At 40.8% G+C, this 13,975-nt stretch overlaps 4 non-coding genes across 4 annotated transcripts; all 4 read right to left on the reverse strand.

Annotated features, from left to right (window-relative positions):
• Positions 1–4,168: 4,168 nt before the first annotated feature.
• On the reverse strand, positions 4,169–4,242 carry LOC113201354 (small nucleolar RNA SNORD113/SNORD114 family). Its single transcript, XR_003303149.1, has one exon. It is a non-coding gene; the product is annotated as a small nucleolar RNA SNORD113/SNORD114 family (small nucleolar RNA).
• A 3,538-nt stretch (positions 4,243–7,780) lies between these two features.
• Positions 7,781–7,855, reverse strand: LOC113201346 (small nucleolar RNA SNORD113/SNORD114 family). Its single transcript, XR_003303143.1, has one exon. It is a non-coding gene; the product is annotated as a small nucleolar RNA SNORD113/SNORD114 family (small nucleolar RNA).
• Positions 7,856–9,432: 1,577 nt separating this feature from the next.
• LOC113201345 (small nucleolar RNA SNORD113/SNORD114 family) lies at positions 9,433–9,507 on the reverse strand. Its single transcript, XR_003303142.1, has one exon. It is a non-coding gene; the product is annotated as a small nucleolar RNA SNORD113/SNORD114 family (small nucleolar RNA).
• A 2,276-nt stretch (positions 9,508–11,783) lies between these two features.
• On the reverse strand, positions 11,784–11,858 carry LOC113201356 (small nucleolar RNA SNORD113/SNORD114 family). The gene has a single exon (XR_003303151.1). It is a non-coding gene; the product is annotated as a small nucleolar RNA SNORD113/SNORD114 family (small nucleolar RNA).
• Positions 11,859–13,975: the final 2,117 nt, after the last annotated feature.

Raw genomic sequence — 13,975 nt, forward strand, 5'->3', positions numbered from 1 at the left:
CCTAAGGGCACGAGACAAAGGAGCCATCCTCCTGTCCACAGGCCAGGTCCAATCTGAGGAGCAGAGGGCAGAGAAGAAGGCACCTAATGGTATACACCCCCACCCTTGGCAACTCTCACCCTGAGACTGTTCTGCAATCCTCGTGCATTGCACTCAGGGAAGGAACTCAGATCCAGAGGCAAGTCACTGTCCTCACTCATACACCTCCAGCAGTCATCATCGACTCACTATGGGTCCTCATTTTTCACCCAAGGGGCTACTTTCTCATTCATTCACTGAGTAAATCACAACTCGAATGAGGAGAAGCCCACAAAATGCCACCCCCACCAACAGGGGACCACTGCCCATGACTTACACTTCTCTGCAGCCCCCGCCCACCATGGGCTCATCACACCTGAGCATGGAGCCCTCTTGGTGTCCATCGGCCTCATCCAATCTGAGAACTTGAGGGCAAAGAAAAGGGCATAAATGAAGGTGGGCCCCATCATTGTCCTCTCACAAAGACACTTTTGTGCCATCACCACCAACTACAGTGAGGGAAGGACCTCAGATCCAGAGGTTAGTCACCGTCCTCTCAGACACCTCCAGCAGTCATCATCGAGCCCTACAAGTTCTCACTTTGTCTAAACACTGCTACTTTCTGATTCATTAAGCAATGCGTTGACAGAGGGACTCCAAGTTCTACAGATCCCACCCTGTCCCAATAAGGAACACGTAGAAAGACTCACACAGGGCTGCAGTCCGCCTAAGCACAGTCCTATGGTCACAAGAATATGGAGCCATCCTCCTGTCCACAGGATGCATCCATTCTGAGAAACACAGGGAAAAGCAGAACACCACAAATAAACACTTGCCCAACTTTGCCTCTGGCACCCTGAGACTCTAGGTCAATCACCCTTGGTGGGAGATACTGAAGGATCTCAGATGCCGCAGGTATTCACAGTCCTCTCTCATACCGATCCACATGTCATCATCGATCCAACAGCTTTCCTCCACCTTTCCCACAATGGGTACTGTCAGGTTCATTAAGTTATACTTGATTGACAGTGTCCCCATGCTACCCAAACCATCCCACACAGGATCATTCACCAGGACTCACACTCATGGGCAGCTCCTCTCAGGAGGGTCCTAAGGGCACGAGACCACGGATACATCCTTCTGTCCACAGGCCAGGTCCAATCTAAGGAGCAGAGGGCAGAGAAGAAGGCAACTACTGGTATACGCCCCCCACCTTGACATCCCTCACCCTGTCACTTTTCTGCAATCCTCGTGCATTACACTCAGGAAGGAACTCAGATCCAGAGGCAAGTCACTGTCCTCACTCATACACCTCAGCAGTCATCATCGAATCACTATGGGTCCTCATTTTTCACCCAAGGGGTTACTCTCTCATTGATTCACAGAGTAAATCACAACTCGAATGGGAAGAAGCCCTCAGAATGCCACCCCCGCCAAGAGGGGACCACTGACTGGGACTCACATTTCTCTGCAGCCCCCGCCCACCATGGGCTCATCACACCTGAGCATGGAGCCATCTTGATGTCCAGCGGCCTTGTCCAATCTGAGAACATGAGGGCAGAGAAGAGGGCAAAAATGGAGGTGGTCCCCACTTTTCTCCTCTCACAAAGACACTTTTGTGCCATCACCACCAACTACAGTGAGGGAAGGACCTCAGATCCAGAGGTTAGTCACCGTCCTCTCAGACACCTCCAGCAGTCATCATGGAGCCCAACAAGTTCTCACTTTGTCTAAACACTGCTACTTTCTAATTCATTAAGCAATGTGTTGAGGGACTGACTACAAGGTCTAAACATCCCACCCTGTCCCATGCAGCAACATGGAGAAGGACTCACATGGGGCTTCTGCTCCACCTCAGTAGGGTCCTTAGGGCATCTGTCCATGGAGCCATCCTCCTGTCCACAGGACGCATCCATTCTGAGGAACACAGGGCACAGGGGAACACCACAAATGGACACGTGCCCTACTTTGACTCTGGCACTCTGAGACTCTTGGTCAATCACCCTTGGTGGGAGATACTGAAGGATCTCAGATGCCGCAGGAATTCACAGTCCTCACTCATACAGATCCACAAGTCATCATCGATCCAACAGCTTTCCTCCACCTTTCCCACAATGGCTACTCTCAGATTCATTAATTTATCCTTGATTGACAGTGTCCCCATGCTAGCCAAACCATCCCACACAGGATCATTCACCAGGACTCACACTCATGGGCAGCTCCTCTCAGGGGGTCCTAAGGGCACGAGACCACGGAGCTATCCTCCTGTCCAAGGCCAGGTCCAATCTGAGGAGCAGAGGGCAGAAAATGGGACAAAAAATGAAGTTTCTCCCTGCTTGATTTCTGTCCTATTCAGAGTGTTATGTAATCCTCTTGCTTTTCTTTTAGTGCAGAATCTCAGATCCAAATGCCTTCTCTTTCCCCACTCATATACCTCTGCATCATAATCCAACAGGATATATTCTTTTTAATTCCATCCATTGCTACTGTAATTTTAATTCATTATTTCATTAATTTGCTAATTATAAATGTCATTATTCATCAAGTCTGATGTGTCTTGTTTTCATTATTCTGCATTGGAACCTTTGTAAGTTGACACCTCTGTGCTAGTCAAAAGTCTCACAGATGCATAATCAATCTTCAACTTTCTGTTATTTCTTTAATTACCCAACTTCACATTTTTCATTTTGCTGTACATCTTTTAATAGTTCTGTCAATAATTTTATGCATACTACCCCATATTAAGCAAGAATTCCTACCACGCCTCACATTGGTGTATAACTCCTCCTCAGCATGCATCGTCTTCCTGTCCACACGTCATGTCCACTCTGAGGTGGAGAGAGCACATGAGATGACAACTGTTTGTAAGTGTTCACTACTGCACTCTGCTTTTTCCTACTATTTGTTCCTTATTTAGATATTCATTATTCTACGTTTCCTCTTCCAGAAAATGTGTATTTCTGAACTTTTGATTGAACTAGCTGTCAACATTGTTGAATAATGTCTATGCTGAATTTTTTAAATAGATGTTTATTATGTGTCTTTTATTTTTTAGATTGTTTTAGTGTATGTTAACAGTATACATTGCCTCACCAGGTTTTACTGATACGGCATTTTTTTTACATAACCTATCTTTATATTCTTATATATTGGTTCTTTTATTAATCTTATTACAATGGAATAAAAATGCATGATATGAGGTACAAGGCAAATACAGGCTATTTCCCTTTTCTATCTGTAGGATATTCTAGATCGATGGCATGGACCATTTGTATTGATGGGCCTTTGATAAATATTTGCTAATTTTTTCTTCGTGGCACTAGCGATGGCTCTGAGGGCATCACATATGCAGGTAAGAGTTCCATCCCTGAGCTGTATCCAACCCTTTATTGAGGAAGGGAGCAGGGGGAGGAAGGGAGGGAAACTGGAGGGAAAAAGTAAGTGGTGGGGATTGAAGTGAAACAAATGATATTCCATGCATGTATGATAAGGGAAACGAACACTGTTAGGTGTAACTCAAGTGCTCCACAGAAACATAAAAAATAAGGACAACACTGAACATTGACATGTGACAGATATTAGAAGGTAAATGTATTTCCCAATCCTTTTTAATTAGAAAAACATACTCACCAATATAGGACTTTAGACAAAAATAAAAACAGTCACTTTTATTTTGAGACAGGTTCTCACTAAGTTTCTGAGACTGACCTCATACTTCAAGTCCTCTTGCCTCAGCCTCCAGAGTCGTTGGGAATACAGGCATGTATCACTGTGCGTGGCTTGTCTGGTATTTTTTAATGATGCTATGTGGACTCTCAAGAAGTTGACTGTACCCAATGCTGGGTATATAGCTCAGTGCAGAGCACTTGCCTAGCATATGCAAGGCCCTGGATTCTAGGGATGCTAGGCATCCTCCCCAGACCCCTGCTCTGTGCAGAGTCTATCATCTAGGCAGTCACACGTGCAAAATCATTCCTTAAAAGGTTGGCATTTCATTTTCTCTTAAGAAAGCGAACAACTTGGAAATTGCCATTGGCACAGAAGAGTACCTTATAATTCATTCTGGGTTAAGCCCATGACTTCATGCCCAGCATCTCCCTAGGGGACCCCTCTGAATCTGGGAATGGACAAGAGTCCAAGGACCTCAGAGTTGGACCTCAGAGTTTCAGACACAGGTAGTCATCATGCTGGACTCACACACCACCAGTCGTCATCATCGGTCCAGGCAGGGGCCATTTGATCCTGACTGATTTCTAGATGATTTGTTGATTAATTCAGAAATTCACTAATAATAATTTTAAAGCACTATGATCCACAAAACCCCTGAAGAGTCCTAATATCCCTAACTTGCATATGAAATCATTCTCTGATCAATATCTCCTTTACTGGGCTGGGGCTATAGTTCAGTGATAGAGTGCTTGCCTTGCAGGTGTGAGGCCCTGGGTTCGATCCTCAGAACCACATAAAAATAATTAAACAAATAAAGATAGTTTGTCCATCTACAACTAAAAAAATATATTTTTTAAAAAGTATCTCCTTTACTAAAAATCCTCACTTTTCATAAATGAATTGATAAATAGAGCATTCTGTGTGCACCCTGTGCTGAAAACGAACCACCTCAAACTTGCCACTGACCCAGAACACAAACCCTGCCTGTGATTCACACTGGATCATCATCAGCCAAAGAGCTGCCACTCAAGTGCCATTCATTACTTATGGCCTTTCATGTTTCCAATGTACATTAATCGTCTTTCTGGCCTCCTCAGATATTTCTGTACTTCAGCAATGCTCCATCTATTTTATGTCGACTTATTTATCTATTTGTTCACTGATTCTTTCATTGATCAATAATAATGGTAGAAAGACAGTGTGTGAAAACAAAGACAAGATTGTCTTTATGTTGGGCCTCAGGGTGTCATACATACATTTTTAATCTTTGACTCACACTAGCATTTCTTGTTGGCCTGGGGAAGGCGCACAATTTCTTCATTCATTTCTGAATTATTTAATTGATTAATTCAGTAATTATAATTTTATAATTTTAAAACACTATGAATGACAAAGGTCCAAGAAGAGACTTAAGATCCAAAATACTCAACTAGGATCATTCCCATTATACTACATCCCTTTCACTCATCACCCTTAGTATTTCTGATATACATTAATCAATAATGCATCATGTGAATCCCTTACTTGCCACTAGGCAACAATTTGCCTTTATTTATTATACTTCACGATTTTTAATAATCAGTGCTTTCAATCTCCATAGTTTCAGTTACTCAGGATGGCAATGATCCAAGAATATTTAATTAAAAATTTCAGGAAAAAAAATCATGTTTTAAATAACTTTTATTCCAGTATATGTGATAACAGCTCTATTTCATGGGTAGTTATTTTTTGTACCACTAACTGCTCTTAATTTATAATCCAACTATTTTAAGTACATGCATACAGGGAAAAACCTAAGTGTGTGTAGGGTTCAGGGCTGTATCCAGTCTTGGCATTCACTGGGGGTCCCGAAACACATCCCAGATGGACCAGGAGAACTCTTGTGTCCTTAAATAAGTCCCTAAATCAGGGGTAAGAACTTGAGCTACACAGGGCTCTCCAGGTTCCTAACATCACATGCAACCAAAGCAGAGCCCTTCAGCCAGGGGAGGGGTGCATTCTGAGGACTGTGAATGAGAGCAAGTGCTTTTTAAAGGAGGACATTCTGCACCCTGGTCCTTGTTTTCTACCTCACATGTAGCCTCTCACTGAGGTAATCAGTAATTCGAAATATACATTCCATATGAAAACAAACAACTTTGAACATACTCCTGACAGAGAAGGAACCTTTGCCTATGACCTACACTCTCTAAATGATCCTTTGCCAGAAAGGCGAGAGCACTCGTGGGGGCTCTCCTGAAACTGGATTTGGGGTTTACATTACTTTAACAGTTTTCTGGAATCATCAATGTTTTGGTTCGTTCATGTCTATTTATTCATATTTATTGATGGGTCGTTTCATTGGCCACAGGTACTCGACCAAGGCTCCTGTGAACCCTGACGCCTGACCACAGGATCACACCCACAGGAGGGGATGAGTTTTCCACTCTGAACCTGAGCTCCACGCACCTCTTCCACACATATGACGTATATGACTCCTGTGGTCATCACTGGCCCAGACTGCCATCTTCCACCACTGTTACCTGACTTCTTTCGTGATTCATTTGATTATATTTGGTAATGAAAATTTGAGAATATAAATTAAAAATTTTAAAATGCTACCATTCAGAAGAGTTAGGAACATCATTTTGCATTAGAAGAGGCTTTATAACCCTGATCTGCACACAAAGAAGTACTCTCCTATTATTATGTCCTTTTGTGTATTATCCTGTTTTGTGGCTACATTCATTAATACAAAGCTTCAATATCCATAGATGTCACAAGAAACGATTGTGTTCTTTAACTACTTCACACTCTTTTTCTGAAAAAAAGTAAGATTTTATTTATGTAGAATTAAAGCAGGCAAAGAGTTGAAAAATAAGCAAATAGAGGATTTTCTTTTTCTTTTTCAAATTTATATTTATATGGGGCTTAAAAGAGCAACTTGATTATTTCTAAAATTTTTATTTGTACAAGTTAATTATCACAATTAAAAGCCTTCTATAATCCTGAATCTCACCCCTGAACAGAATCAATTACAAATATTTCTCTGTGTTTTTAGGTATTGTTTCTATTTCTAAAACATATGTTTCCCAGGGCTGGGGTTGTGGCTTAGAGGTAGAGTGCTCACTTAGCATGCATAAGGCACTGGGCTCTATCATCAACACATAGAAAATAAAGATGTTGTGCCCACCTAAAACTAAAAAGTAAATATTAAAAGAAAACAAAAAAAAAATAACAAAAAAAAATAAAAGAAAACAGAATATGTTTTCTGTACCTGCCAAACTCATTTTCTTCTTGTCCTTCCAGGTTTTGCTTTCAATTTTGAACACTATGGATTACCTGGGTCCTTATGTAGACATTTCTCTATGAGAAGATTGATACTAAATGCTTTTATGTCCTACCAAATTCCATATCAAAATATCACACTTTTAATAATACATGCATAATTGTAGGATGAAGAAAGACCCTGACACAAGGGAGAGAACTTTAACCATTACTCACGTGAATCCCAGCACTCTTAAGCAACCATAGCTGGTGACCAGGGAAGAATGTAAGTCACCTCAGTGCCTCATTCCAAGAGTCAAAAGGAAGCTCTGTGTGCACTGATTTCTATGTTCTTCATTTCATTCATGCAGTCATTCAGCTGTTTATTACTGTTTAATTTGTGCTGTGTGTGTTTGTGTGTATGCATATGTATGTGTATATTTTGTGCTTCTGTATGAACACATATGCGTGCATGCCCATACATCTTACAAAAGGAATATCTCCATCTTGAGCCTGACCCAGAATAAGAAAACTGACTCTTATTTACTGTCTATACAATTCTTTCCTAAAATGGTAACACTGTTTCTAAATAGCCATAAAGTGTTATACATTTTAAACAATATTTCTATTTTAACTTAAATATCTGCACATATAACCAATATTTTCTGCCTCAATGTAAATGCTCATAAAGAATACATCACCTCTTCTTTATGAATTTATTACATTAGCTTAATGACACATTAATAATGAACCTATTGCCATAAATGCAATAACATCATGTGTTAATATCCCTGATTTTTTTCTAGAGTCAATTCCAATAGAGAAAATGGACTAATTCTGTAGTGTGTTGGACCTCAGAGTTTCAGACACATATTATTCAAAGTCTATAACACAAATTGTCATCATTGCTATCATTGGTCCCTGACTGGATAACGTTTTCTGCATTTGTTCTGACGTTCTGATCAACAAAAAGGTTATATCATTAATAACAACAAAACTGCATGGTTTAGAAAAACCAAAAAGATCTTTGGACATCAGTCTAAAGAACAATTATCAACGTAAGAGTAAAATTAAACTGAATAACTTAAGTTTAATCTTATACTAATAATTAGGTCATGGTAAATATTTTATTCACTTAAAACTTTTTAAGTTTTTAATTCAGAGAGAAGATTCCTTCAGTGGATGAATGGATAAAAAAATGTGGCATGTATACACAACTGAATTTTACTCAGCAATAAAAGAGAATAAAATCATGACATATGCAGGTAAATGGATGGTGTTGGAGAAGATAATGCGAAGTGAAGTTAGCCAACACCCCCCCCCCTGCAAAAAAAATGCCGAATGTTTTCTCTGATATAAGGAGGCTGACTCATAGTGGGGTGGGACGGGGAACATGGGAGGAATAAATGAATTCTAGATGGGGCAGAGGGGAGGGAGGGAAAGGGAGGAGGCAGGGGATTAGCAAGGATGGTGAAACGTGATGGACATCATTATCCAAAATACATGTATGAAGACACGAATTTGGTGTCAACCTACTTTATAAACAAACAGAGATATGAAAAATTGTGGTATATATGTGTAATAAGAATTGTAATGAAAAAAACACAAGTACATGTATAAAGACATGAATTGGTGTGAACATACTTTATATAAAGATATAAAAATTTGTGCTCTATATGTGTAATAAGAATTGTAATGCATTCCACGGTCGTGTATTTAAAAAAATAAAATTCGTAATAAAAAAAAGAAAAAAAAGACCTATGTATTTTGTACAATCTATTTAGATTGTACAATGACTAAATCTAGCTAATCAATATATGCATTACCTCATATATTTATGAATTTTGAGGTGAGAACATAGAATTTCTCCTTTCATATACTTTAAAAATATAATATATATTATTAACAACAGCATAATATTGTGTAACATATCTTTTGAATTTATTTTCCTTATTGAATTAACTTAACAGTATTTCATTTACCATGAACACACTCAGATGAGTAAAGCTAAGAAAGAACTTTGGCAAAAACTCACCTGAAGTCTTTCTTAACTCAGAGGAAGCATGACATTTTTGGTCACAAGAGAAGATTCAATCAGGTGACTGCGTCACTTCCAAAGAGTACAAAGCAGGGGACATGATGAAAACCTTCTCTCCATTGTCCATGTTATCTACTATAAATGAGAAATTTAGGCATTGATTAATCTATTGTAATTAGATTTCTTTTCCTCTTAATCAAATCTCAAATTTTCCAAGAGTAATGATTAGCTATTACTTATCATGACAATTTTCATCTGCATATTATATCTGTGTTAACATTAATTTAGCTAACTATATATTTTATTAATAAACAATGCTTGACCATCTTCATCTTTCTTAATTTACATCTTTAATTATACATTCTTGATCACTTACATTACTTTCAAAACTCATGAACAGAAGGATCAAAAATAAGACCCTACAACACTGATATCGAAAGATGAAAGATCAGAAATGAAGAAGGGGCCTCAGAGTTTCAGACACCAGGTGCTCATTGCAAGTCACTCACATGCAACCAGATGTCATGATTGGTCCAGTGCTAAGCCCCCTTTCAACTAAAACTAATAGAAATTGATTTGTTAGACAATTCATTAATAAATATATATGAATAACAAAACACAAGAGTACTATCATTCACCTATTAATTAACTGATAATATTTTTGAGAGCCTATGATTCAAAACACGCAAACCAAGGCAAGAACAAAGACCAAGACCCACAATGACTTCCAGATCTGCTGGAGAGTCACCCATGGAGCACCTGGCCACAGAGGAGTTCCAAACCAGCTCAAGAGGGTCCACTGGGGACAAGCGCACAGCAGAACCCAGGACAGAAAAGCAAACAAACAACACACTGAGACATTCTCTCCACGGACCCTTGCTTTCCACTCTTCATTGAGAAACTCACTCATGTGGCCTCTGCATGTTAACTGAAAGGGTATTGTTTTAGCTCTTAGCAAAAGCAGCTAATTCAAAATGGCCCCAGACCACAGCAGGAACCCTGCAGGGTCCCTGCACTCACTGTGTCCTCTAAGCCATGAAGGCTTGGCCAGGGAACACCAGCGCAGACTGGACCTGTGTGCTGACACCATGTGTTCCATGACCCACCACTGAGTTCTGCCATTACACAATGCTTCAGTCTGCCATTTCTCTGGCATTTTCTCAGGTAACTAGAGTTGCTTCTATTCCTCATGTTGGACATCATGTCCAGACACGCTTTCTCCCTCATGTGGCTCATGTGACACCAGCCAAGGGCACAGGGTCATGTCGTGGTCTCTCATGGTTCATTCATTTGCACCTTTGTTTTGATTAGGTGATTAATTAATGTATAAGAATAAGATGAAACGTGATGTCCAGGACCTAAGCTGCTGGACAAATCCAACATCTGTCTGTAGAATCCTCTGCCAAACATACAGCATCTTTCAATATTCAACCTCCGTGTGGCTCATGATCAATTAATAACTGCAAGATTCCTCATCATATTCATTATGGGGCCATGGTTAGTTTTTATTGGTTTAAGAATTTTAAGGATGCTACGATACCTCTACACCATCCCCCGGAGAAGGAAAAACACCTTGGCTATCTGTCACTCACAGTGGTCACCTCCTTGACACAGTGACAGCACAGAATGTCTCCACACAGCAGGGTCCTCATACCAGTCAGGGACAGCCACTGTGAAGCACCAAGCAGACAAGATTACACTAAGCCAGGGACGCCCTCTCCACTGATGGATGCATCCCATCCTTCACTAACATCCTTCACTTGGCTTCCATCAATGACGGCAATATTTGTTTTTCTCAAAATAGGATGAACTCTAACTTGCAAAAGATCAAGAACAATGCTCAAGTATAGTTTTTCACTGTGTATACCTTCCTGACCCCAGAGGAAATACCCTTCATGTACTTTACCAGTGGACAATGCTGCAGCCCTTAAATATGTGTATTCTGCCACCATTAATCAGGTTATGAGAATACACATGAAATACATGGAGAGAAAGATCTATGCATCCTACCATCACCTGACATTGCACATGGGATCCATTCCATAGCAGGTATGAACAAGGGTCTGCTTCTGTTGGACCTCTGATTTGTTTATTGGTCCAAATAAAATAATAGCATAAAACACTTGAAAATAAAGATCTGTTGTGGGATACCCTCAAGGGCACTTGACCACTGAGCCAAATCCCCAGCCCTATTTTGTATTTTATACAAAATAGCTGCTTAGTACCTCACTTTTTCTGAGGCTGGCTTTGAACTTATGAACCTCCTGCCTCAGCCTCCTGAGCTTCTGGTATTGCAATTGTGTGTTATCGTGCTGGCTCTAGACACTTTCATAGTATATGAGTCAAATACAACAGTGACCTACTGATTTAATCATTGATTCACTAATAATTCATGAAATCCTTCTTATTCCCAGAAAGCCCACAGATAGCCCTGGTGGTGGTCATCTGTATAGGTACCATCTTCCCACTCTACTTCTCCAACCACCATCCTCAGCTTTTAACACAAGTAATTGGTATCTTACTTCCCATTCATCTGATCGTTGGCCTTGGGTGTGCCTAATGTATTACAGTTCACATTTTCTACAACTTAAACAAAGACCCTTCAATGATCCAGCAGAACCACTCAAAGAACTCTAGCTATGACTCACATCGGTCCCAAGTCCTGACACAGAGATGCAGCCCATGGTTTGGCGACCAGGGAGGTATGGCTCCATCCCCTCAGAAGCATCCATGCTGAGGAGTAGAGAACAGAGAAGATGGCAAGAGTGAGACATCCACCCACCCACCTTCGCTGATCCTGTTCCCTTTGGGGTTGGACCTCAGAGTTCCAGAAACGTATTATTCATGATCAGAGATTCATACGCCGGCAGTGATCATCAGCAGTCCAAGGAAAGACCCACCTCATTCAGCCAACACCATTCATCTCTGCATTTAGTGTCTGCATGAGTAGATCCAACTTGACCATTTGAGCTGTGAACTAATTTTTATTCCAGTTGTACAAATTAATGGGAAGCACTATGGAAACGTGACCCACGTATGCAGTGGCAAGTACTAAACGAGGAGCTTCACACTGGCATCACGGGAAACGTTCTTCAGACTCTTTGATGAGTGTGATAACTGCACAGTGCTATCTCAGAGCACGTCTCTTCCAACCAAGGTCATTAACATTACCATCATTACTTTCTTTTTGCTTGGGGGGCAGGGCTGTTCCAGGGACTGAACTCAGGGGCACTTGGCCACTGAGCCACATCCCCAGCCCCTTTTTTGTATTTTATTTAGAGACAGAGTCTCACCAGGTTGCTTAGCACCTCGCTTTTGCGGAAGCTGACTTTGAACTCACGATCCTCTTGCCTCAGCCTCCCAAGCAGCTAGGATTACAGGCGTGCACCACCGCGCCTGGCCATTACTATTTTAAATTTGGAAACTTTGTGCACAGCTCTTACACTTGTTCATAAAACATATAACAGGTTTATTGAACTACAGTTACTGTTAATCTGTTAGTTCACTCATAATGTTCCTCAAAGACTGTGATTCACAAACACCCAACAAGGGCATAACTCTGCATGATAAAGATCTAGCAAGATCCTCACCGCAATATACATCTATCACTACTCATTCACACTTTTTTATATCTGCTTTACTTCTTATCAAGATTCATCTTACTCCAAAATTTAAAAGGATTACACTAAGCTTCATGTGGTGGTGCCACACACATTTCAAACATACAAGGAGTTCCCCTAAGCATACCACCCAAACCAAGACAGGAACAGGGACCAAGACCCACACTGACCTCCAAGTCTGCTGGAGAGTCACCCATGGAGCACCTGGCCACAGAGGAGTTCCAAACCAGCTCAAGAGGGTCCACTGGGGACAAGCGCACAGCAGAACCCAGGACAGAAAAGCAAACAAACAACACACTGAGACATTCTCTCCACGGACCCTTGCTTTCCACTCTTCATTGAGAAACTCACTCATGTGGCCTCTGCATGTTAACTGAAAGGGTATTGTTTTAGCTCTTAGCAAAAGCAGCTAATTCAAAATGGCCCCAGACCACAGCAGGAACCCTGCAGGGTCCCTGCACTCACTGTGTCCTCTAAGCCATGAAGGCTTGGCCAGGGAACACCAGCGCAGACTGGACCTGTGTGCTGACACCATGTGTTCCATGACCCACCACTGAGTTCTGCCATTACACAATGCTTCAGTCTGCCATTTCTCTGGCATTTTCTCAGGTAACTAGAGTTGCTTCTATTCCTCATGTTGGACATCATGTCCAGACACGCTTTCTCCCTCATGTGGCTCACGTGACACCAGCCAAGGGCACAGGGTCATGTCGTGGTCTCTCATGGTTCATTCATTTGCACCTTTGTTTTGATTAGGTGATTAATTAATGTATAAGAATAAGATGAAACGTGATGTCCAGGACCTAAGCTGCTGGACAAATCCAACATCTGTCTGTAGAATCCTCTGCCAAACATACAGCATCTCTCAATATTCAACCTCCGTGTGGCTCATGATCAATTAATAACTGCAAGGTTCCTCATATTCATTATTGGGGCCATGGTTAGTTTTTATTGGTTTAAAATTTTTTAGAAAAGAAACATTAAATCTCACTAAGCTTCATCTATATTATTTACCAGGAAGAAGCATCTGTGACATCCTGAGCTTTCTGCTCATGTCTAGCTGGCGGGTGTAACATTATACATTGTATACTTCATGTGGGAACATTTTGCCTTCTTGGGTTATATTTGATTTTTTAAATGTAGCAATACTTCTTTAAAAAAAAAAAGCAGATAAAACTGGAACATCAGCTATTACTCACGTAATCCAAACTCCATGACAACATGATGGCAGCATTAATGGGCTCAAAATCATCCAGTCTGCGGAACAGAGAACAAAGCAGACCATTGATACAGGACACCTGTCCCCTGACCCTGGCTTTTCATATTCCCTGTTCTTGCTCTACTAGGAATTCATTATCTGGAGGATATTTGTATCATTTTTTTT

The sequence above is a fragment of the Urocitellus parryii genome, chromosome 6, assembly GCF_045843805.1.
Source record: "Urocitellus parryii isolate mUroPar1 chromosome 6, mUroPar1.hap1, whole genome shotgun sequence".
NCBI classification, from domain to species: domain Eukaryota; kingdom Metazoa; phylum Chordata; class Mammalia; order Rodentia; family Sciuridae; genus Urocitellus; species Urocitellus parryii.